This window comes from Helicoverpa armigera, chromosome 27 (genome assembly GCF_030705265.1).
Source record: "Helicoverpa armigera isolate CAAS_96S chromosome 27, ASM3070526v1, whole genome shotgun sequence".
NCBI classification, from domain to species: domain Eukaryota; kingdom Metazoa; phylum Arthropoda; class Insecta; order Lepidoptera; family Noctuidae; genus Helicoverpa; species Helicoverpa armigera.
In genome coordinates, this window is record NC_087146.1 from 7,724,632 (window position 1) to 7,749,319 (window position 24,688).

At 34.8% G+C, this 24,688-nt stretch overlaps 1 pseudogene; it reads left to right on the forward strand.

The window, feature by feature from the left end:
• Positions 1–21,912, forward strand: part of LOC135118969 (PTB domain-containing adapter protein ced-6-like) — a 60,034-nt pseudogene extending 38,122 nt beyond the window's left edge.
• Positions 21,913–24,688: the final 2,776 nt, after the last annotated feature.

Consider the following 24,688-nt stretch of genomic DNA (forward strand, 5'->3'; position numbering starts at 1 on the left):
AGATGACCAAGTTCTTAGTGTATCATCATCATCATCATCTCAGCCATAAGACGTCCACTGCTGAACAATGGCCTCCCCTTAGATCTCCTTAGTGTATATTTTAGGAAATCCTTTGTTAATTTAAAACAAGACTTGCTACATAAATTACTTGTAATATTTCGATTTAAACTCAAGATAATTGCTTAAGGATATTTATCTATTAATAATTAACACCAAAATAAAAAAACTTGGGTATGTCCAAGCAATAATATTTAGTATTTCTCCTTATGGATTCCTTGAAATGACAGTGGGAAAAATAAAGTTACCAATTAGAATATTTTTGTGGGCAACAAAAAAATTTTCAATATAATTTTCCTTGTTCAAAAATCTTTGGTCTAGTGGTTGTAAACAACTGCTTTTATGTGGTTGGGTTCGATTCTTGCTTGCTTTTTCCTGTTTGACTATCATCATTTGCTATTTGCCTATTCCCAAATTACCTACATATCTTGAGTTCAACGTCTAGTCTAATCGGATGTATGCCAGTAAGTCTGACAACCAGTCTTACTAAGGGGTATTGGGTTACCTGGGTAACTGGGTTGAGGAGTTCAGATAGGCAGTCGCTGCTTGTAAAACACTGGTAGGTACTCAGCTGTGTCCGGTTAGACTGGAAGCCGACCCCAACATAGTTGGGAAAAGGCTCGGGAGGTGATGATGATGAAGGCAGGAAAGAAGATTGTTCGCAAGAACCATGATCTATCAAGGAAAACAGTTAAAAACAAAGTTATCCCTACACCGAAGTCACCGGTTATCTTCACAGAAACTGACCAATTAGATGAGGAAGACATGACTCATCTTTGACGTCACGGGCTGTCGGACAATCAGTCGTCCTGGTCCTAGAATAGTCAGTAGTAGGACAAATTACTTCGTGCTATAAAACCATGTATCAAAAGTCTTATATCGCCTTCTGTGTGCCGAAAACTCCAAAACTGAATATTGAACAGATTTTTATAAAGTTAAACAAAAGATTGACTTGCCTTTTCCGAACTCAGATAGAGGTAAAAATGTGGAAGATTCAAAACTTTTAATAGAGGGCTGTTTTGCAACTTGAATAGGGTCAGATAGGCAGTTGTTCCATATAAAGCGCTGATACTCAGCTGTATCTAGTTAGACTGGAAGCAGATCACAACACAAATAATCGTCATGCATACCTACTAATATTATAAACGCGAAAATAACTCTGTCTATCAGTCACCCTTAAACGCTAAAACTACTGAACCAATTTAATTAAAGGAACAAAGATAGCCTATAGCCTGAGAAAGGACAGCCTACTTTTACCCATATAGCTAGCCTATATAGAATAGTTATAGTCTATATAAATTAATGCCACTTTTCGTTGTAATTTTATAACTCAAGAAAGGTCTCACCTATCCAAACCAAATGTTTAGACTTTGTTCGGACTATTTAGTAGATGGTTTATGTCAAGTTTGTCCCAAATCCATCGAGTGATTCTTCATTTATACTAAGCGAAGATCACTACATAGTATAAAACAAAGTCGCTTTTTCTGTCCCTGTATCCCTTTGTACGCTTAAATCTTCAAAACTACGCAACCGATTTACATGCGGCTTTTTAATAGATAGAGTGATGAAAGAGGAAGATTTATATGTACAATAACATACATTAAATAGTGTAGAAATACTGTTATAACGTGCGAAGCCGGGGCGGTTCGCTAGTTTAGTATACGAGTAAATGCATGTAATTATAATTTACCCTACATTAACATGCAAAACAATGCTTGACTAAAATAACAAAGATCTGCTTATCTCCAGTATATTCTTAACTAAAGGATAGTTCGCAATAACCCAGTCTACTCGGCGTCCGGTGGCTGTGTGTGTGTCGTGTTATGCAAGCTCTAGTGATGTGCGCAGTCGATATTATCGTGACTATCTCGACTTTCGACACGAGTGTTTTGCAGATGATAAAAAATCTTAGTAAAATCGTGTTACTCGGTCTTAATATGTCTAGGTGATATTTTTGTATAATTGTGTTAGCAACCAAATCAAGGGTTGCTTATTAATATGACTAGCAATTACTGCCACTACCCGTATAGGTACAATACAGCCTATGTCATCCAGTGACAGTGTAGCCAAAGGAGCCCTCGGGGTAAAAAGCAAAAGAAATCCTTGATTTTATATTAGTATAGAAGTATAGATAAATGTTTTATACTATTTCCTTCACATATGTTTAATTTATGAAAACAAATAAAACGTTAAGACTTGACCATACAATTAAGAAAAAAAAGACTAAGATCTAAGTTGCCATAGCAACTGAATAAACATACACATAGTAAACAATAGGTAACAATATTATAAATCAAGTAAACGTCTACAAAACACAATAAATGTGACTGCGGTATCTTTCAACACACAATAAAACAATGATAATGGCATATTATATTTAATTATAAAACATTAAATAATACATTATTTTGATTTAATGCTACTACCTATGTTTATTGTCAATATTATTAATTTTATTTTCCATTCGCTTAATTAGTATGAGAGTTTGATTTTTATTGTTTTACCGTTAACATATAGATTTTATTAAAATAAAGGGAAAAGTTTAGGTTTTCCTAATTTTATTTCTTGTTTTTTGTTAGTTATTGTTGTTGTCAGTGTAATTAACAAAAATAACCTAAACTTTTGAGGAAAACTTTACATGAACTACACAAAATTTACAATAATTTTGGACAAAAAATATAAGAAACAGACAAAACCACACATTTGAATAATTTCAAACATATTTAAAGTTTGAGAAAACCCGACTATCATGTGGAACGGAATTGTTAACCAATGTCAAGACAGTAGTTAACAAAAAAAAATAAGCTTAGATTTTCCGCGGTTACACCCGCGTCCCGTGGAACTACTTCCCGCACCGGGATAAAATATAGCCTATGTTACTCGGGAATGAGAAACATTCGAATAGGGTAAGGATTTTTCAAATCGGTTTAATAGTTTCAGAGCAAACAAACGAACAAATAAATAATTCCCCTTTGTATTATATCAGGCATAGAAAACTAAAATAAATAATAAAAGAAATACAACAAAGTTCATTGAACGCTTACCCATAATATTGTATAATAACTTTATATCTCTCAAAAGGTTATTGTTAGCATAAATCGAGGCAGTCTAGGTTTTTCTAACTTGTTGAGTCATACCTCGTTTTGCCTTTATTTAGAATCGGTATTTGGAAAGTCCGATACAGATTTCTGAGAATTGAAGTAAACCATTTATGACAAAATAATTCATTCTGTTTGCCGTTCACTTCAAAGTTTTTTAATCCAAATACAATACCTACCTTACTTTAAGCAAACATCTTTTTCCACAACTCCAAAAATACTGATTTACAAAAAATACAGACAAGTTGCAGACTCTTAACATTTTTCTTTAATAACTTTCAAAGGGTTTTCAACAACTCATACTTAATAGATACCAGAAATCAAAACAAGTTTAAAGTTGCTCATAAAATGAAAATTATAGTTACCAAATTCTATCGACAAAACCACAGTCTCCAATCGTAGCTTCTATCGACCATCGCCCATCCCTACGCATGACAAGTGTGAATGAACGGCCACTTGCGCCTGTGTGCGTAACCGCCGTATCACCCCGTACTTAGTACGGAACTTCGACGCCATCCGCATTGCTATAACGTAACAACCGCCATGATAACCACCAAACGAATATCAACCTTATTCTTAACACCTTAAAGTCGATTCCAGATGTGACGGTGTCAAGAAACAATGACTGAAATTCTTTTGTTGAGCCCAACTTTATTGCTCACGAAATAAGGTTGATAGTCGCTTGTGTTTTGTAAGTTGAAGACTAGGGATAGGTTTACAAAGGAATTTGTGATCTATTTTGTAATGGTAAGGTAGAGTTTTGTTTGTGATGGTCTCGTGAAAACCAGATCCTTTAAGAACAGATGAACTGAGTTTTAAAGGTATCTTTGATAGAGTTCTTTATATTGTTTTTGGTTATTGTTATGTTTATATTGGAATATCATTATCATCATCAGCCTTTTTAATGTCCCACTGCTGGCTGCGGCCTCTTCTCATACAGAGAAGGATTGAGCGTTAATCACCACACTTGCTCTAGGCGGATTGGTGATTTCAGAGAAAGAAAGTCCAGGATTCCTCAAGATGTTTTCCTTCACCTTTACTCAGTCATTGGTGTCCAAGTTATTCTTGGAAAGATATCTCTTTTGTACCATCTACGCTAATTTTAATAAAAGGAATCATTTAGCCTGAATTCTCCGAAACTACTGAACCGATTTGAATAATTCTGTCACTGTAGGAAGCTACACTATCCCGGGACGACTTAGGCTGTATTTTATCCGGGTACGGAAAAAGGCTCCTTGGGTTACAGGTGAAACCTTTAGAAACAGCTAGAGACTTATAAACCCAATAAAAATGCTATATAAATCCTCCTAATTATTGTCACCCACATAGATAACATCAAAAAATCTTTCCCAACATTTAAGCAACATACTAATTAACTACATCCACTAATTACACAAAATAATTTATTAATTGGTCATGTGTTCCGCCATTTTGGTATTATCTCGACAATCTTTTTATTCTCAGTGTTGGCATCAGGGTAATTAAATGTAATTTTATCTGGCAACCCCGATTAGCGTAGGACACACGGAAATCGTTGCATAATTGTGTTATGTGAATATGATCATGCTAAGTCGGCATGCATGTATATGTGTGACCAAAAACTTAGCTATATGTATAAAAGCTATATTGATCTGTAAATTATCTGCCTAGCCTTTTCTTCATTATCCTGGGGTAGCGGTTGGCTTTCTGTCGAATGAAATGCAGTTGAGCGCTTTTGTTTTACATTGAGCGACTGTCTATCTGGCCTCCACAACTTATATGTTGGTTACAAGCTTCTTTAGCGGTTTCTCGTGCATGGGAAATACTGTATGCACACCCGGATAAAAAGTAGCCTATAGCCTTCCTCGATAAATAAGCTATCTAACACTGAAATATTTTTCAAAATCGGACCAGTACTTAATTCCTGAGATTAACGTGTCCAAACAATGAAACAAACTACAGATTTATAAAATATTGACCGTTGCGTGTCCATCTTTTCAGCGTCAAAGTTATGTAACGAGGTCTATAACTGTAACAATATCTGAAAACATTTTATGCAAATGTTATTATTCTGAAATCTGAATCACCTAAATGTAACGCACATTCATAATACTTACATACTTACATACATTTTCCTGTCTGTCGTTCTGACATAAGTTTCCTTTACATTTCGTCACTATCCGCTCCTAAGAACAGATTGAGAAATTGATTTATCTTGAACTAGTAATCCGATCGGATTTCAATTAACGGCTGATTTCAATATTCTATCCGTTGTTTTCCTTACTTACTAGAAATTTGAATTATTGTCATCCACGGCGACTGTTCTATCGAAGGAGATTAGCCAGCTCCGCAGGACATATTATAGTGCACGAGCATTTGCGCAAACACAGGTGCACTCTCTATTCCTTCACTCTCATAACCCGATGGGAAAGCAATCCGACACCACAGGGAGAGATCAGGAGAGAGACTTATATATGTACCAATTTAAACTGTGATGAAAAGAGAGTGGACAGACTTTTAAGTTTTTGGACTCTTTTGTCATAGAAATGTACTGAATTATACCTCTAGATACAAAACATATTTATGGCCGCTATATAAAGTTAACTGACTACCATATACTAGATAAGATCATACATAGGTGTATTTTACCTTCACATACCTGATGGACCGATGTATCAAGTATGAACCTACGTATGTATAAATAACTATCAATTAATGTATATTATACACAAACAATCGTGGGCCACAATCACGAGTTTTATTATATAATACGTATGTAAATAATAAATAATAGGAGTTAAGTATAAGGTACTTAAGTAAGAAGAAGCTAATACATCCTTTATATATATTTATAGAAACCGACATAAAACGTAGTATAAAAGCGAATGAATTTGTTGATAAACTCGCAAATAAGTACCTAGTCCTCGAAAAAAAAACAGAATTTTCGAAAGTGCCTAACGATGTCATAATTTCTTTACAACACAAACGCCAAAATTTTTGATTACAATTCGCCATAGAATGTCATAAAGTATATGCGATAGGATTTAATGTGATTGTGAACGACACACCCTGTATGAATGAAACTCTGGTACCTATCATAATGAAACTCAGTTTTGAAAATGTCGATTTGTCTACTTTTGATTCTGACTGCAAATGTAATATTACAGGTTTGAAACATTTTACGGCAGAATGATGCCGTTTTTATATAAATGTTTACATAAAAAATATTTTATATATCTATACATATAATAAAATGATAGGAAAGTCAAAACTGTACATTGAATATTTTTTAAAGAATACTTGGGGGTGATCCATAATCGATTCTGAACCCAAATATGTAGTTTTAGAATTTTTGTCTGTATGTCTGTTTATCTGTTTGTCTGTATGTTTGTCCCGGATAAACTCAAAAGTACTGCATGGATTTAAATCAAATTTTGCATTACTATTACCTGGGGCCGGTTCAACACATAGGCTATATATTATCACGCTATCACCTATGGGGTTGAACAATGAACGATTAAATAAACGAAACTGGAAATTCTAAATTGCCCACGCAGACGAAGTCGCGGGCAACAGCTAGTAATACATAATATCATAACAACCCATAGCTTCCGTATTTGATATCACACAAACACAGACAAACATGCACATTTTTTGCAATACATAATATGGAATTCCTACAAGCAACGTAGGAATTATCAATGAGATCACATATGATCATATATCATTGTATTATATGGTGCATATTTCCACCACACACGATCTTATTAAAATATTATATAAGTAAATAATTATGTTTTTATGTAAAACTAGCTGTGGCATTTGAATTTACCTATGTTTTGAGGGAATTGAGCAAGCGTCTGGTGATAACCCTCAATCCTTCTCCGTGTGAGAGGAGGCCGCAGCCCAGCAGTGGGACGATAAAAAGGTTGTAACAGTAACAGTTGAGGGAATTTTAGCTGTCACCGTTTTAAAGTTTCATCTAAATCTGATTATTTTAGTGCATATCCGATTTTTATGGACTTGTTTAGATGATTTTTACGTGGAAAACGTTTTTTAACTTCATCCAAAACAGGTCAGCAATTTTCTCGATAAAGTGTGACAGACAGACATGCACATTTTTAACATTCATAGGTACTATTACATAAGGAACATTTCCACCATCTTCACACGATCTTATTACAATAATACCGAGTAAATTATTATTATTAAACATAGCTAAGTAAGTAAATAATTAAGTGTTTGCATTTGTGCACGTGCAGTAAAGATTATATTAATTTTCCATGTTATTGTTATACTGTTTTTATGCGAATACTGAATAGCTGTTATTTTTGTTCCAACCTTCGTTTGTATTGGTGTTGAAGTTGATACAAACAAGACAAAATATTATTCAAGCTATATGTAACAAAATATTCTTAGTTTTAATTTTTTACCCCTTTTTATTTTTGTTAATATGTCTAAATATAATTGTAAAATAAATCTACACGGTTAAAAAGCAATGTAATTAGTTAGGTTAAGTACATACTATAATTAGTCCAAATCATAAAAATAATCTGAAAAGTAAAGAATTTTCTGTCTCAAATTACATATTTAAAATATTTAAAGAAAACTAAAATATGTGTTCGATTTTTTGCGTCTGGTAATTGCAAAAGAATTATCCAAAACAAAACGCCACAATAACAAAAAATAACTATATATTTCACACACCATGTATAATGTCATCGATAAATTCCATTCAATAAACACCATGTATAACTTTCATAATTTACGACACATTTAGCTCAAGTTATGTTTCAAACGTGTTTCGTGTGCTAACAATAGAATTAAAATTATTAGTAGTAAGTATTGGAGCTGAATGGAAATTGTCAATCAATGTCAATGAATTAAATGATAGTTCCTGTTTAGCGATTTGTATTTCGTTGATTTATTTATAAACTGTTTCTTAACTTACGGTGAGTTGCACCGTGTAGCTATATCGATAACCGAACCATTTTCAGCTGTTGTCAAATCGCCGATGTGACCAATGGGCGGCATTTTCACGCCTGGTTATCGTTGTAGTCAAATTGTGTAAATGGGTTTCATTTTCGTTGAAATTAAGATCAAAATTTTATCAAAATCGAATATCCCTTTGAAGCATAAGCTGAGTGGGATATTTTTACTTTGCGGTTCAAAATTTCACACGAATTGTGAATCAAATGAAGTTCTCCGAAACCTCAAAAATTACACAACAGTTTTTCAGTCAATTTTCACCAATAAATAGACGATGACAGATAGAGAAATTAAGTTAAAGAATTTGGGTTATAATGTCTAATGTCTCCTTTTCTTTGTTTCAGGATGTCAACCCTGTTGTTCTGGCAGGGTAAGGGCAAACAAAATGGTGCCCCCAATGGCAGGACTTGGATACACGCGCCCGACGCCCTCGTCAAAGGTCATGTGGCCTACCTCGTTAAGGTATGTGGACCCGAAGACAAAGACAAATGTTTTATTTCAAATAGACCTTTGAAGGCTTCTATGAAACGTCACACTAGTTGCACGGCTCCAAAAGTTGGTCTAATAAAGAAAAGCCGGCAAGAAACTCCATAGTCACTCTTTTAAAAGTACATTATATGTTCACAAACATTCTATTACATAACACTAATCTCCAAATCTTTACAATAATAAAATCCATCAAAATTCCTCATAGTTTCATCTTAGTTGCATTATTTCCAGCCATATCGTCTTTCATTATACAATCACCATTTTACCATTTCGAAATACTCAAACTTCACTTAACTTCAAGTTCTACTTAAAAGTAATGTAAGTATGCCGAGTGGTGCTTGAGCCGCCCTTCAAATTGAGTGGTGTTTCAGCATTAGGCCGTTAATCTATGTGAAATCTGAACATGGCAGTCGTTTCGGGTAGTCAGAGACCAGTAAGTCTAACGAGACTTACAAAGAGGTATTGGTATGCCTGGGTAATTGGGTTGAGGAGGTCAGATAGGCAGTCGCTCCTTGTAAAACACTGGTACTCAGCTGCATCCGGTTAGACTGGAAGCCGACCCCAACATAGTTCGGAAAAGGCTTGGGAGACGAAGAAGATAATTATAGGAGAAATAGCAGTACTAGGTAGAGGGACCTTACAGTAGTTTGTTGTATTCAAAGAGCCTTCCAAAAACAAAACAAAATAAACAATAGCAGTTTCTAATAACAAAACATTGCAGTAGATAAGTTTATCTCGCACGTGGCGGCCACAGATGGTTCGTATCTAAGGTATGTAGGGGCGTAGCGTATACGTCACTGATATCTGGCCTCTGGTTTCAGCTAATTGTTAGGGAATCTAATAATTTGTTTATTTGGTTAAATATATCAGGCTTAGATTTTACCAATAATCCGCCTATTTATTGTCTCATTGTAAGGCACAAGCCTCTTCTCATACAGAAAAGGATTGAGCGTCAATCACCACTTACGCTCAAGACGGATTGGTAATTTCAGACTTTGGAGTCCAGCTTTCCTCATTATGTTTTCCTCCGTCTTTACTAAGTTAAATGTGTCCAGGGTATACTTAGAAAGGAAGTACTTAGGACTTTAGGGATGTAAAACTTAGAGTAACGTAACATTGGTACTAGCTTGACCTGGAATCAAACCATCATAGCTTTGAACGGTGGACGGATGCAGAGGGACGACCAAACAAACGATGGATTGAGTGCTTTGCAATTTAAGTATTTTATGAAAAAACTATGAGGATTCAAGTTTCAAATAAGTTTATTTGCCAATCATCAAGTTCAATTGACTTGGCGCTTTTGTGATCATTAGGTTTTGCTTGTGGTAGTGGTTCCTTATAACATGGCTGACTCAAGGACCAATCCTTGTGGCCTATAGGAACGATAAAATCATAAATTCGAAAACTATTGATAGAAAAAAATTCTCACGGCCTCTCCGTGACCCCTAGTGTTTGTTATTTCAATAATTAAACAAAATGGCTGCCATTTATTATTTATCGTATAGTTTTATAGTTATAAACTATTGTTTTATTATGATTGACATGTAGGTATTTAATAAGCATTAATATTAATACTTCCTTTTAAAAATAGTTTTAATGACGTTAACACGCACTTCGATTCAGAAATTCGTCGTTTTTCAATTCAACAAACAACTGAAATTCTCCCTTGAAAACGGACAGCTGTCAACTGATCCAAACATTCGATACTCCTAACTTTATCTCTGCTTTATACATGATGTTGTAAATTATAAAAACGAAAAATGATTCCTGCGGCTAAACCATTGGATGGATTAGTTATTTTTTACAATTCGCCATAGAATATCATAAAGTATATATGCGATAGGATTTAATGCTCCAAAATTCTTAACCAACTTTAAGGCAGGAAAATTCCTTGATTTTTGTTTCACAGAATATTAACCAACCCTTACTCTTTCCAGTTTCTCGGCTGCACACAAGTAGACCAGCCGAAAGGCATCGAAGTCGTGAAGGACGCGATAAAGAAACTTCAGTTCACACAGCAACTGAAGAAATCTGAAGCGAAGGATGGCGCCAAGTGTAAAAGGTCGAAATTACCATCTCTGTTGATGGAGTTGCTATACAGGTAATTTTTGTTATATTATTCATTATTTTTGTGCTAGGCTAGCGGTTTTCAGCGATTTCTTCTGCGTCACATGGTAATCATTTCGCTTGCCTTGTGCCTTTCTAGATAAAGGCTATCTACGACTAAAATATTTTTCAAACCGACCATTAGGTCTTGAGATTAGTACGTTCAAACAAACTCTTCAGCTTTGTAGTAATTATTAGCTAGCTCTCGTCAGCGGTTTTACCCGCGTGTCTAGGAACTTTTTCTCGTTCCCGGATAAAACATAATCTCTGTCAAACGGGGATGCCAACAATGAAAGATTTTTCTAAATGGGTTCAGTAGTTTCGGGCGTTTAGACACAAACAAAAATATCCTCTCCCAGACAAAAACAGGGATTGTTAAAAAATTACCGCTATATGTGTCTCTTCTGAAGCTGACCCCAACACATAGTTGGGGTCAGCTGCTTCAATTTCCATCAAAACCCATCACATCATTAGGTATTATTACCGTCAAATGCGTTTAAAACCCGTGACAAACTCATTAGTACATACATACAGGCAAAATTCCCATCCCACAGCACGCTCAAACACTGCAAAATCAATTATTACTTAATACTCATTATCACTTTTACTCACATTCGTTCTCAACGACTATATTACTTACGATATTCTCACGCAAACTCTTCGTTTGTAGTGATAGCAAAAGCGAATCTATAGACTTACTTTCTTTGTAATAAATAAATAAAATAAACTACTTAAACTAAACTGGCTGTTTCACCCGCGGCCCGTGGAACTACTGCCCGTACCGGGATAAAATATAGCCTATGTTACTCGGGAAGAGTGTAGCTTTCCAACAGTGAAATCATTTTTCAAATCGTTTCAGTAGTTTTCTAGCCTTTAGGGTATTAATAAACAAACAATAAAAGGTGCATAGTGCTTATCTGGTCCTATTTGATAAAATCGTATTACATAAAAATTACATGATTGGGATCCCTATGTTCAGTTGTAAAAATCACGTTCAAGCAAACAATCAAATTCTTTAGATATATAAATGAGTTCTATATAACTACTTGGAGTATTTTCTTACTAAAACAGCTGTTTGAAGACACATTTTTGCTGTTTGTACAGATGATTTCACTTTTAACCGCTTGTGTGTGAATGTGTGAGTAAGCATTGTTTACATACACCACTATACATACATACGTAAATGTCACGTTTATTGACAAAAAGAATAAACACAGTACCTATTCAAGTACAAAACGAACTATAGAAAACCCATTCTGATTTCAAATCAAATCAAAAATCATTTATTCAAACTTGTCTGCAAGACAGCACTTTTTGAACGTCAGGAATTTACAATAGACTGCCCCCAAAACGCCCACCCACCACCACTTCCTTTGTGTTTTTCTGGGAAGAAGAAGTGGCGCAACAAACTCCCAGCAATTTGATGACTTATACCTACTATATTATTATAAATTACCATAATGCATAATCTATACAAACTGCTGCTATTGCTATTTAAATTAATAATGAAAAGATGGCATCGAAAACTCCTGCCCACCGGGAGCGTACCCAAGAGCTGGCAGCATTGCCACGTTGGATGGCAATGCTTAAATGTTGATAAAACCAGCCCTTGGGCCCTGGCACATAAAAGGCCTACGACGGAACACGACGGTTTTAGTCAGTAAGAGTCTGACACTCCTCGCCGCTGCTAACCCACAGCGGGAAGGGTCATTAGATGATTTTTGACGTCGTTAAAAAGCCCTTGGGTCACTTGAAGTGTCAGCAAGTCGCTTCACCAGATCTTTGTAAAGGAGATAAGATATTTTGATTACATATTCCTAAAGTTTTCAACCAGCCAGATTGAATAACGATACGAACAAAGGAAAAGGCTAGGCAACTGGTACACCAGCATTCATTCATGATTATCTAAAACGACCATGTTAGATATCGTGCAGGCTAACAAACTAAATAACTAGCATTATAAACTCAACACGTTCATAATTCGCTGTCTAACTACTATAATTGTTTCCTGCGATCAACTGTTAACCGACTTCGCAGAAAAAGGGTTAGGATCTGTATGTACTATTCTTAGTAGTTATTGGTCTGTTGACATTCATTTTCTGATGAATGATTGGTCCTGGGTGGCTAAAGCCTGCCGGGGTTGTGGGATTGTTCGAAAGAATTACCTTGGCCCTGGAACACAAAGGGCTCCACAAGCAACAGTGGTGGTTTTAGCCAACTTTTAGGATCCTTATACTACTCTTCTAGAGGGTCCAGTTTCTCAGATTTCCTAGTTTGTATTTCCAGACACAAAAGTTTAAAACCCAGTCGACCCCTGTGCAAAAGTCGAATCGTTTTATTTTAAATAGATATTACTAAGAAGCAAGCTTTGCGCTCTAGTTACCCGGTTCCAAAAGGTTTCAATAATTTTATGTAGAAGAACCGACAAGAAACTCCATGGACACTCTTTTTAAGAAAATTTCATAGTCTGGCAAAAATCTTGACCATTATCTTCGTATAGAACTAAGACCTCGTCATTTGCTTTTCGTCAAAATCCAAACAAAACGAGTATTTACTCACAAAACACAAGCAATTAGAAAGGATAACTACAGTCCACAATAGGCCTACTATAATCAATGGTGGTTGCGTTCGGGCGCACTCGGACACACTCGGGCGTTTCCGTCGCTTTCACGTCACGGTGGTGCTCGCGCGCAAGGTCATAAGAAATGAGCTCTCTATGTATTGTGGTTGGTCAGACACTTTGATTGGTTATGGAATTTAGTTTGACGGATGTCAGCTGTTTTTGTTTATGATGGTTTTAATCAATGGGTTTTCACCACGGCGAGTTCGCTGACAATATAAATGTATGAATTTCTTAACACTACTGTTTACTATGAATTTTAGTAGGTATTGCATTTTCAAAATTAAGAGCTGTTTTGATAAAACGTTATGGTGACAGTGAAATGAGTCTTATCATTTCATAGAAAACACGTGGATCTCACGTTTCTACCATCGATCAATACCTAGTATCGATTGATGGCCGTTTGATAGGTTTAATTTACATTGACAAAATCATAATCTTCATCATCAGCCTTCCTACTGTCAGGCACAAAGAGGGTTGGCAATTTCAGACTTTATCAAGTTATTTTCCTTTACCTTTTACTCAGACTTTACTAATGACTTCCAAGATATATCTACTTTAAAGATACATAACTTAGAAAAGTTACATTAGTAGGTACTTGCCTGACCTTGAACACAGTTGTCTACTTGAGAAAGAGTCTGGTGCTTTAATCACTAGGGTAGCAAGACTAAAAGTTATAATTGGGTTGACTGTCGATTGTGTCATCTGTCTAGATATATTCCTCAAATTATTCTAGCAGCCTTTCCATTCCAGACTTTACTTATCTAATAGTAGTACCTATCTCTCTTAACAGAATATTTGCATAGGTATTTCGGTATCTCACAAGCATTAATGGTTCATTTTTACATTCCAGGAACCGCGATCAAACAACATAATGTACCAATTCCCTCTGCACCGGATATCCTACTGCGCTGACGACAAGGGTGCCAAGAAATACTTCTCCTTCATAGCGAAAGGTGGCAGCACAGTCAACGCCGTCAATGGCCACGACGGACCAATGGAGAAGCACGAGTGTTTCGTGTTTATTTCTACTAAATTGGCGTCGGAGATCACGCTTACTATTGGTCAGGCGTTTGATTTGGCTTACAGGTTTGTATTTTTATAATTTTACCCGACTATTAAGAAGGGTTATGTATTTTACGTAGGTACTCCGTGTCTTAAATGGCACATTGACGTTGAAAGACGTCCCGATTCTTCTATGTTCTATTTTAAAATAAGAAAATGTTCTAAATGTTCCTAAATGTTCTGCGGCAAAACTTCTGCCCTAAAGTAGTACTTATGTCAAAAATACACATATTTTCAAAATCAAATCGGTCAAACACAGTACCTATAAGTAATTTTATTTCGCAAAGTTTTAAGTCCTCTATTATAAGGCAAGCCTTTGACATCAACATTAAATGCTGGCTAAAATTCTCAAAATATCACAAAAACACCAAAAATTTTAAACTAACACAGGTCAAAAACAGACAAATAAACATAAGATATTAGTTGGATAAAACTTGTTCCACAGAAATAAACAAAATCGCCCAAGCAATTATTATAAGATATCTCTCAAAAGCATTTAAAAACTTTGACACAAGTTTTTAGGGTCCCTACCCAAAGGACAAAACAGAACCCTATTTACTAAGACTTCAACCTTCAAACTATCAAAAGTCATTTATTCAAAGTAGGCTGAAAATCAGCACTTTTGAAGGTCAAATTTACAAAAGACAGCCGCAAAAACGCCCGCCCTTCACCACTTCCTATGTGTTTTGCTGGGAAGAAGAAGTGAGGAACAAACTCCCCAGCAACTTCCATTTGTCACCAGGCTGTATCTCAAGAACTGTGGTACTAAGACAGTTGAAATTGTCACTAAAGATGTATTATTATTGCCACTATAACAACAAGTACTGAAAACTAGAATATGATAAAGGAGCACCCATAAAACAAACTCGATCCTTCCCTTTTATAATTAATGGTACGGAACCCTTAATACTTTTGCCCAACTCGCAATATCCTGATTTCTTATCGGTTCACAAGAAAAGTCAAGAAATGGCTTCATTTTAAAAACATTTTTCCTCGAAATAATCACCTTTGCCTTTTAGTAAATAAGTGCATTCCTACTAAGGAACATTTAAATGACTCATGCACCCATAAAAGCATTATTGTACCTTGAAAAGAGGTTGGATGTATCTTTTTTTATAATATGACAATGGTTTTAAGATACCATCGTTGTTGTAACCTTGAAGGGCATCCCTTTCGGAATCAACCTTTCGTAGGTATATATGTAGACGACAGTTCTAAAATAGATGGAAATAAACTTTGAGTTATGGGAACACACGTTTACATATATAGGCAAATGGGTATTTGTAATCTCTTACAACAAGTAGCACAATATTATATTGAAGTAGTTTCCGCCCACAGTATGACCCACTTATTGGACCTCTTTTTCCCACACCCTAATAAAAGCAGCCAAGGTACAATAAATGTTAATCTGATGTGTGTAAACTATATTAAGTCCTAAGTTATTCTGATAAAATAAAAGCTGCTGAATTTCATCAAAATCCATAAGTACCGTAGTTTTAACGTGAATGAGTAAAACAAACACACACTACACATAAACTCACAAACGAATGGCAAAAATACCGAAATTCAATCTCACCTTCTCTTTAACAACGAAAACACTGAATATTAACTCTCTTAACATTTTTTTCTACGTTCCAGACGGTTCTTGAACGACAACGGCAAATACATAGAGATGCAGAAGATGCAACTACAAAACAAGAAGCTAGAACTACAGATGAACGCATACAAAACCGCTTACAGGTAATTATGGTGCCCTTATGTATAATTCTAGCGTCCTAATACATTTATATAGAAGTAGCCTAGATATTTTATTCTGGTGCATAAGCCACATAAAAGCTACTGTAAAAGTGTAAAGTTTCATCAAAATTCTTTGAATAGTTTTTATTTAAGCATCGTATATCCACACATCCTATGTATAAACCTAGCGACCACCCAAAGACCTTACTAAAGGTCTTAAGCGACCAAATTAAATCAAACCAAATGATTAATTTTGCTTACATATATTTTACCCATTATTCTAAGAGCTTTAAACTATTATTTGTTAATTCAAACTTGTCTGCAGCACTTTTTAAACATTAAAATTTATAAAAGGCAGCCCCAAATCTTACACCAGTGTCTTTATTTTTTATGGTAAGAAGAAGAGGCACAATAAACTCCCCAATAACACATGTCTGTCTGTAGGTTTGAATCAAAACAAAATGTTGATCTTAATGTGGCTTTCTCAATATTTCCAGGAGTTATCAAAGATCACATACAAGGACGACCTCTCGTCGTACCTGTCGCGCAACAAGTTGTCCGACATCACGGAGTTCAAGCCTCCCCGAGCTGGAGAAGCAGATCGCATCGCTGACTCTCGCCAACGGGTTCGCTAACAGCAACGGCAGTAACAATAATAATAATACTGAGACTGGTGAGTTTTGAGACCTTGTTATAAGAGGTATTTAGTTATGTGAATGTATGGAGAGAGAGAGGTAAACCAATAAAGGACCAACCTAGGCGGTCACATGAATGGATGTTAGTATGACGGCTGACAGAAGAGGGAATGCAGCGGAAAACTTATTGCGCCCTCCGGCCAAATAAATTGGGAAAGCAGGAATAAGAAGGCCCTGTTATTTCTTCGTCTTTTATAAAAGTTTATAGAAAAACAGGCCCTATTCCCATGAATATGATTGAAATGCACATCATAGCAGCCAACTAGCTAATTGTTGAATACAGTATAATACTTCATTTTGTAAATTACGATGTGTCACTTACCTACCTACTTAATTAAAGAAGGTAGGTAAGGTAGGTTTTGCATGTCGTAATGCGACAAAATGTATCTGGTACTTACTGTAATTATACTTAATACTTATCCACATTTAATGTAACCTGCATTTTAAGCAAATAAATTATTTGAATAGGTATTTGATTTGGTACACTTCTAAGAGTTTACAATAGGCAATCCTTTTGCGATGGAAACAAAAAAATATCAATGCTAATCAACAACCTTACTAAATTCCAGGCACAGACGCGTTGTCGAACAACTCGACGGACACGTTTAACTCGAGCAACGACAACAATCTGCTGCTGTCCACGCCGCCGCCGCAACATAATGGCAAACACAGCTTTGGCACTGGGTAAGAAATTTATTTTAATTAAGTTGCACCTACTTCTTCTTCTGAGCGAACGATTAAACCTACAGAGCAAGTTGCACCAATATACACCATAAATACAATATAACATACACATGTTCATTAAAAGTGCACGCAGCGTACATAGTTAAAATTAAAATTAATTACAACATAAAATAAGTACCTAAGGAGGAGATGTAAGTCTTCATTCTGTGGTGTTAGTATATATTTCGTAGACGCCAGATCTAGGAGAAGAGCCCTACACTCTATCTATCGAGTCATCTGTTAAGCCTTTTCTTAACTTTGTTGAGGTCTTCTTTGAGTTTGATCAGATTGCTAAGTACTAGTGTGCCACAAAGAACGACCACCTATTTACTATTACCTATTACCCGGGCAAGTTGATACACCTTGGTAATGGTTATAAAACTTTCTGACTATCTGTCTTGACTGCCAAAATGTTAGCCGGTATCTCAAGTAATATCACAATATATACCAAGTTTTACATATATCCGACAACCGGGAATGTCCGATCTTTATATTTCTTATGCGTCGTCTTATGGAGCTTAATTTTAATAATGTTTCTCCTTTTCCAGCAAACTCCTGGGTGATTTGTCGTCAAACAAGAACCCCTCTGTAGGCACCAAGCTTGAAGGTTTGCTGCTCAACTCCGATTCAGACAGTGGTGAGTCTATTTTTATTATACTTTTAATACGCTTATAGCAACTTCACTTGTAACTAACTATGTACATAATTTGTAAGAAAATCTTGGAATCTTAATTTGACCCACTTTCCGGTCTCCGTTTTGGGTGAAATTTTTCACACGCTCGGAGTTCTGATGACAATAGGTAGGTATATGACTGGCTAAAAACGTCATAACAAATCCAAAAGGCGGACTGGCTGTCTGAAATCCACCCTCATGATATGGGTATTAAATGAAAGGGTTTGTTGTCAGGAATACGAATAAAAGTATAAAAATAATAGTAAACCCGCAAGCGTGGTGATTAACGCTCAATCCTTCTCCGTGTGAGAGGAGGCCGCAGCCCAGCGGGAGGGCATTAAAAGGCTGATGGTGATGATACTTTTAGTTGATGCTGAATATTTTTTCTCGTAATTCCAGACTTCGACCCGCGTGCATTCGAGTCAGAGCCGATGTCGCGGTTCTCGGCGCCGCCGCACGACAACGCTCTCACCACCACGCCGCCACTTTGTAAGTGACACATTTTACTAGCTTAGAGTCGCTAGGAATACTTAGTAAGGGCGCTAGGAGTTATTCTATAGGGCGCTGGGGATTTTCCTAGGATCAAAGTCAAAGCTCTTTAATCTGTGTTCATAGGTTGCAAAGGTGTTTAATATTAATATTAAGTTTCACTATGCCCTGTTCGTAGCGATATAATTAGTACCTAAAACTAGGTAAAATCTAAATTGTTACTTACATTCATCATTATAATATGATGAATCAACACTAGATGAAGTAGTAACTCCTAGCGAAGATTTGTTAATCTTCGCTAGGAGTTACTTACTTTCAGTCGACCAGATCCGAGGAATATTTCGTAGAAGCTCTAGAGGTTATTTCATACGGGTGCTAAGAAGAAAATTCAAGGGCCAAAACGACCAGTTACGAGAAGTAATTACAATATTTTGAAACTATTTCACGAGAAATATACAATGTTTGAAAATGAAACTACTAAAATAAGAAGCCTTTTAAGTTAATGTAATGCTAATAATGTGTCTGAATCCTAACAACCCAATTTTTTGTCTACAGTGGCGCCCCCACCAAAAGCATCGAAACGCCACACACCACAACAGCAACCCGCCATCAACGGCAGCGACTTATTCGGTTCCACCCCATTTTCCCTTCCCAGCCAACAACCAGCCCCGCCCGCCCCAACCCTTCCCGTCAACCAACAAACCGAACTACGACATTGCAGATTTCAACCTACAAACATCGGTTTTAACACAACCTCTTTACGAACGGTCTCAGTGGTTTCGACCCGTTTGACACGCAGAAATCTGGCAATATTTTTGGCAATGGCTTCAATTCGACTTTCAATGGTTTCGGCAACCTTAGTGAGAAGCCTGCCGTTGAGTTGGACAGCAATTTCAATGGGTTCCTAGATAAAACTATTTCGGAAATGAAGGTGTGTATTTAATTCTATATTTTTGTATTTTGTTTGACTAATCTGTTATTTATCTGTGAAATATTAGGCAGAATGAATGGTAGAAATTTAGAGATGGTCAGCTAAGCAAAGTACCTATATTTTACTAATTCTGGCGTCTTTCTGAATACATCATAAGTAAAAACTTATAAGAACTTTCTTTGATCTGAGATAAGAACTAAACAATGTAATTTGTGATTATTCTGCCAATATTAAGTATTGCCATAACGCAAAATTATTGGTAATTCTAATAAAATAAACATCGACAATATTTTAAAATTATTTTTATTTAATTTTGACAGCTAGATGATCGGTAAGTTCAAGAAATAAATAAAATAGCAAGTGTGATCGTCTATGGTTACAGTTATTGTCAATAAATGTGTTTTTCTTGTTTTATGCGAATAATAATCATGATATAGTGCCTAGTATAATTTGAAAGTACATAATTGTTTAGGTACCTACATTATCATTTTACTACACAGTGTCAACTTAGTTCAGTAAACTAAAAGAAATAACAAAAAATATGATTTTTGTGAAACGTCAATTTGTACTGGGCACTAATCTAGCAAGCTGATAAACCTAAGGGGAAAAGGAAATATTTTTAAAATATGCTTATGTTTGTCTGTTTTTAAGCTTGAATATCATTATGTCCATATAATCATTGAATGGGACAAAGAAATCATTTTGTAAACCATGCCCCGTCGTATCTCGTAAAGACCACCAAAATACAAGTTTCATGTCAAGATTAGGTAATTTGAAACTTGTAAATCTGAAAAACAACATACAGTCGGCCATAAAAAATCTTGTGGCATTCATTATTTCCATCTGCATTCCATTGTCGTTGTTTTATACATATCATAGCTCTGTTTTTATGTATCTGTCTATTTATATCATTTTATTTTTCTTTCCAGGATGGATTCAGTCGAGGTATCACCTTTGGAAACGATGATTTTTCAATAGACAACCTCGATCCTTTGAAGAAAAATTAAACAAAAAACATCATTTTTCATAAAGTAAAAATTGAATAGTTAAAAAATTAGGTAAATTAAAACTTTTATTTTAGTTCATACAGCTTAATTTTAGACAAATGCAATAAAATTTATGATTTTTTTCGAAAAATGTATTTGTGGATTAATGAAATGTAGTTTTTAAGTGCTGTTTGAACTGAAATAAGGTTTTTTATACACATGTGCTGCCATGTTATTGGTTACAAAATATTTTTGATTTTTACGTGATAATAGACTAGCAATTTAAATATTCTGTCACCATTTTCCTAACTGCGTCTTGAATGTCAAAAAATAACCAGTAATATGACAAAACATTTTTATAATAATGAAAAAAAAAACTAAAATTTGTACGGTGATATATTTAATATTATGCGCGAAAACGCTCAATGTCATTCCAAAAGTGCCTTTATTGGATTTGTAATAATTTTGAAACATTATTTGTAATGAAAAAAAAATATTTCTCCAATAGATTTTAGGACTAAAAATGTATTTCGGTAGAGACAAACTTTGACTAAAACATATTTTAAGTAGGAGCAAAATTTTTACAAAACGATTTTTTGAAATTTGAAGATGGCCTCATAATATTCTGTGATAATTCTTTTCAAGTTGAGGTTCTTCAAATTGTTATTTTAAAATGAAATGTCCAAAATTCGACTGAATCGAAAATGATAAGAATCGTCTAACAGGGTGTAAATAAACTAACCTATTGTTAAAAATTAACGTCATTAATGTTAAGTTGTAACTGGCAATCTTGAAAAGTATAGAATTAAACGCAAATCTTTGCATGGGAAAACAGCTATATATTTAGTACTTTTGGAAATTGAGAGGAAGATAGAATCTATACGCAGCTAAAATCCCCATAATACATAAATATTCTTTTGTAAAATACAAACTAAGCAATTTTCTAACGTAAAAACAAAATGGCGGCTTGGCCGAATGTTGCCAGTTACAACAAAAAAATCGTAGAATATACGAATGACATTGAAGCACTTAGGGCCAACATTCCAAGAACATACCTTTTATAAAAAATAACTATTTTTACTCCTGATTATTATAAATAAATAAAATTAATGTTTTATTTTTAAACGTGTATGATAGTGGTCATAGAACTGTTGTATTGAATATTGTGTCATTAGTGTTATTTTTTTGTTTTAGTATTGTGTACACTAATGTTACTTTAAGGCCAAAAGATATACATAATTGTGTATTTTCAATAATAAATTTATATTTATAATAGTTTTTGTTTTATTTCTATGTACTAGGTAGATAGGTTTTTACCAAGACATGTCCTCTTCCTACCCTAAGAAGAAAATCTTCAGTAGAAAGAGTTATGTGTTCAATTCAAGTATCTGTCACTAACCAGTCTCCATATAACATAATGAAGTATTTAAGCAAGTACACAAGTAAATGATTACCGAGTACACAATGAAAGTAAATAATACTCAATATACCTACTCCATCTGCGGGGCACCCACTGGTTCGTTCAATTAAATGCTCTAACTGCCGTACCCTATATTTTGACAGAATTATGACATAATTCTCATACAACTAATGTTAAATTGGTAGCGCCAGCAAGCAAAACAACATTATAGGTAGAATAGAATATTGTCGACTCTTTTTACTCTGCTCAAAAGACTAGGTCTCCAACCCACCAAACATTAAAACTTGTTTTGTCGACTCGTCTAAAGTCGTCTGCCCGTATTTTTCTGGTCAAAGATTTTGATAAATCGAATAGAAAATCTTATTTAGTTTTAGTAAAATGGCATTTTTCATGATCTGAATTAGTTAAGTGACCTGGTTTTCTCAGTATTAAGAGGAAGGAACATCTCAGTATTACACAATGGTGGATCTTAGCGGTGGGTCGGAAGGCCCGTTAGAACATGCATTTTCTAACAGTGTTTTATCATTCCTGGGATTATTGTCATCAGTTTATCAGGTAAGTTGGTTTATTAAATATTTTTCTACAAGTACTTCGTCCTAGTGAAAAGAGAAACTCATTTTTAATTAGTTTTAATGTGAAATTGTTCAGTACGTTTTTCAATAATTTCTTACGATATTTTCGCGCATTTTGTCACGTCAAATTCTATTTCGTTTTATGTTTTCTAATATGGTATTTTAACTTTGTAAATAGGACACAATACAATTTAAGTATCATAAGATTTAAAAGATAAGAAAATATCTGTTGTATGCGAGGCTCCAACAATATATTTTAATTTAATTTTTAAATATTTGTTGATATAGCGGCAAAAGTAACGCTTTATCTGACAAATTTGAATTGTCCCACTATCACAGTTAGATACAGCCTGCTTACAGAGCAGACAGCAAAGTTTTAGTAAAAGGACCCGTCTTTACCATTTAGGTTCAGAACGTTAACAAACTTATCTATACTTATATAAAAATACACAAGAAATACTGACATATATAAAGGACAAAAACTATGCAATAGGCCTCCTCCTTGACATGACAAAAGCATACGACAAAGTATCCCACTCGATCCTATTAACTAAATTAAATGGAGTTGGCATCAGGGAGATGCACTTGACTGGCTTAAGTCATATCTTGCTGATAGGAAGCAGTATGTGCAGGTGGAACACCTCGATCACGACACATGTGAGCTACAAACGTCGCCGGACATCCTGACCACGAACTGGTCTATTCCACAGGAAGTGTGATAGGGTGTATACTATTCCTAGTATATATTAACGACCTGCCCAAAATATGTGACCACCTTTGTGTATTATTTGCTGATGACATCTCCATCCTCTTTAAAACCCCAACAAACAACCAAGAATACAACCATAAAATAACCGAAACATTTAACCTAATAAAATCTTGGCTCTTACATCACAACCTTGAAGTAAACAATAAAAAACTAAAATAATACAATTCAAACCATACCAAAACAAAAAATCAACCTCAAAACCGTAACTAGCAATATCCAAATTGAAGAAGTCGAAGAATTTAAATTACTAGGCATCACACTGGACTCACATCTAAACTGGAAAAACATGTCGAGCAGATAAAAACAAAACTATCACAATTTTCATATGGACTTGGTGTTCTCAAAACGAACACAAAAGCAGAGTGCTCTCACTGCCTACTACGCGTATGCCTACGCATGGCTACGCTATGGTGTGATCATGTGGGGCACAGCGTAGATGCCAAAGATATATTTATAGCCCAGAAGAAACTTGTACGAATAATATTCCACATAAAGCCAACAGACACCTGTAAACCCCACTTTATAAATAATAAAATATTAACTTTACCATCAATATACATATTAGAAATAGCCATTTTGTTAAGAAAAATCTAAAATGTTCAACTTTGAAAAGAACGAGCGCCGCAAAACTAAACTGATTTTACCAACACCTAGGATACAAATGTTTAAAAATAGCCCAGAATACCGAAGCATTCAAATCTACAATAAGTTACCTGAAAGCATCCGTTCCACGAAACCCTAGGCATATTCAAATCTAGACTTAAGTTATTACTGTTAAAAAATGCTACTACGTGTACAAGAATACTTAGAAGATAGAAGCTTAAAATAATAAATAACCTACTCTAGATATAATTTAATTTGTTGTTTTAAATGTATTTATAAATAAAAACAAAACAGTATTATGTCGTTCCTAAAACATTGTGCAATAAATAGTAATAATAATTAAGATATTGATAAACTAAAACTACTGTCATATACCTAAGTTGATATTGTAAATGTAAGCTTAACTAATAATTATTTCTAGATATTGTTAACTTCTTATAAATTAATGTTATATATATATATATATTTATAGTCTAAGTCATTATTGTAATATAGTTTTAAGTTAATTTGCTGCGCCCTAACAGGGTAATGTGTACCTAGCATAAGATGCATCTGTATACATTTTGCAATAAATAAATAAATAAAAAACAAAAATATTTCACCGATGAGAATTGAGGCTATTTCCTTGTACATACTCTTTATTTTATCTTGGTATAGGCAGTTGCTCCATGGTGAAACTGCAGGGAA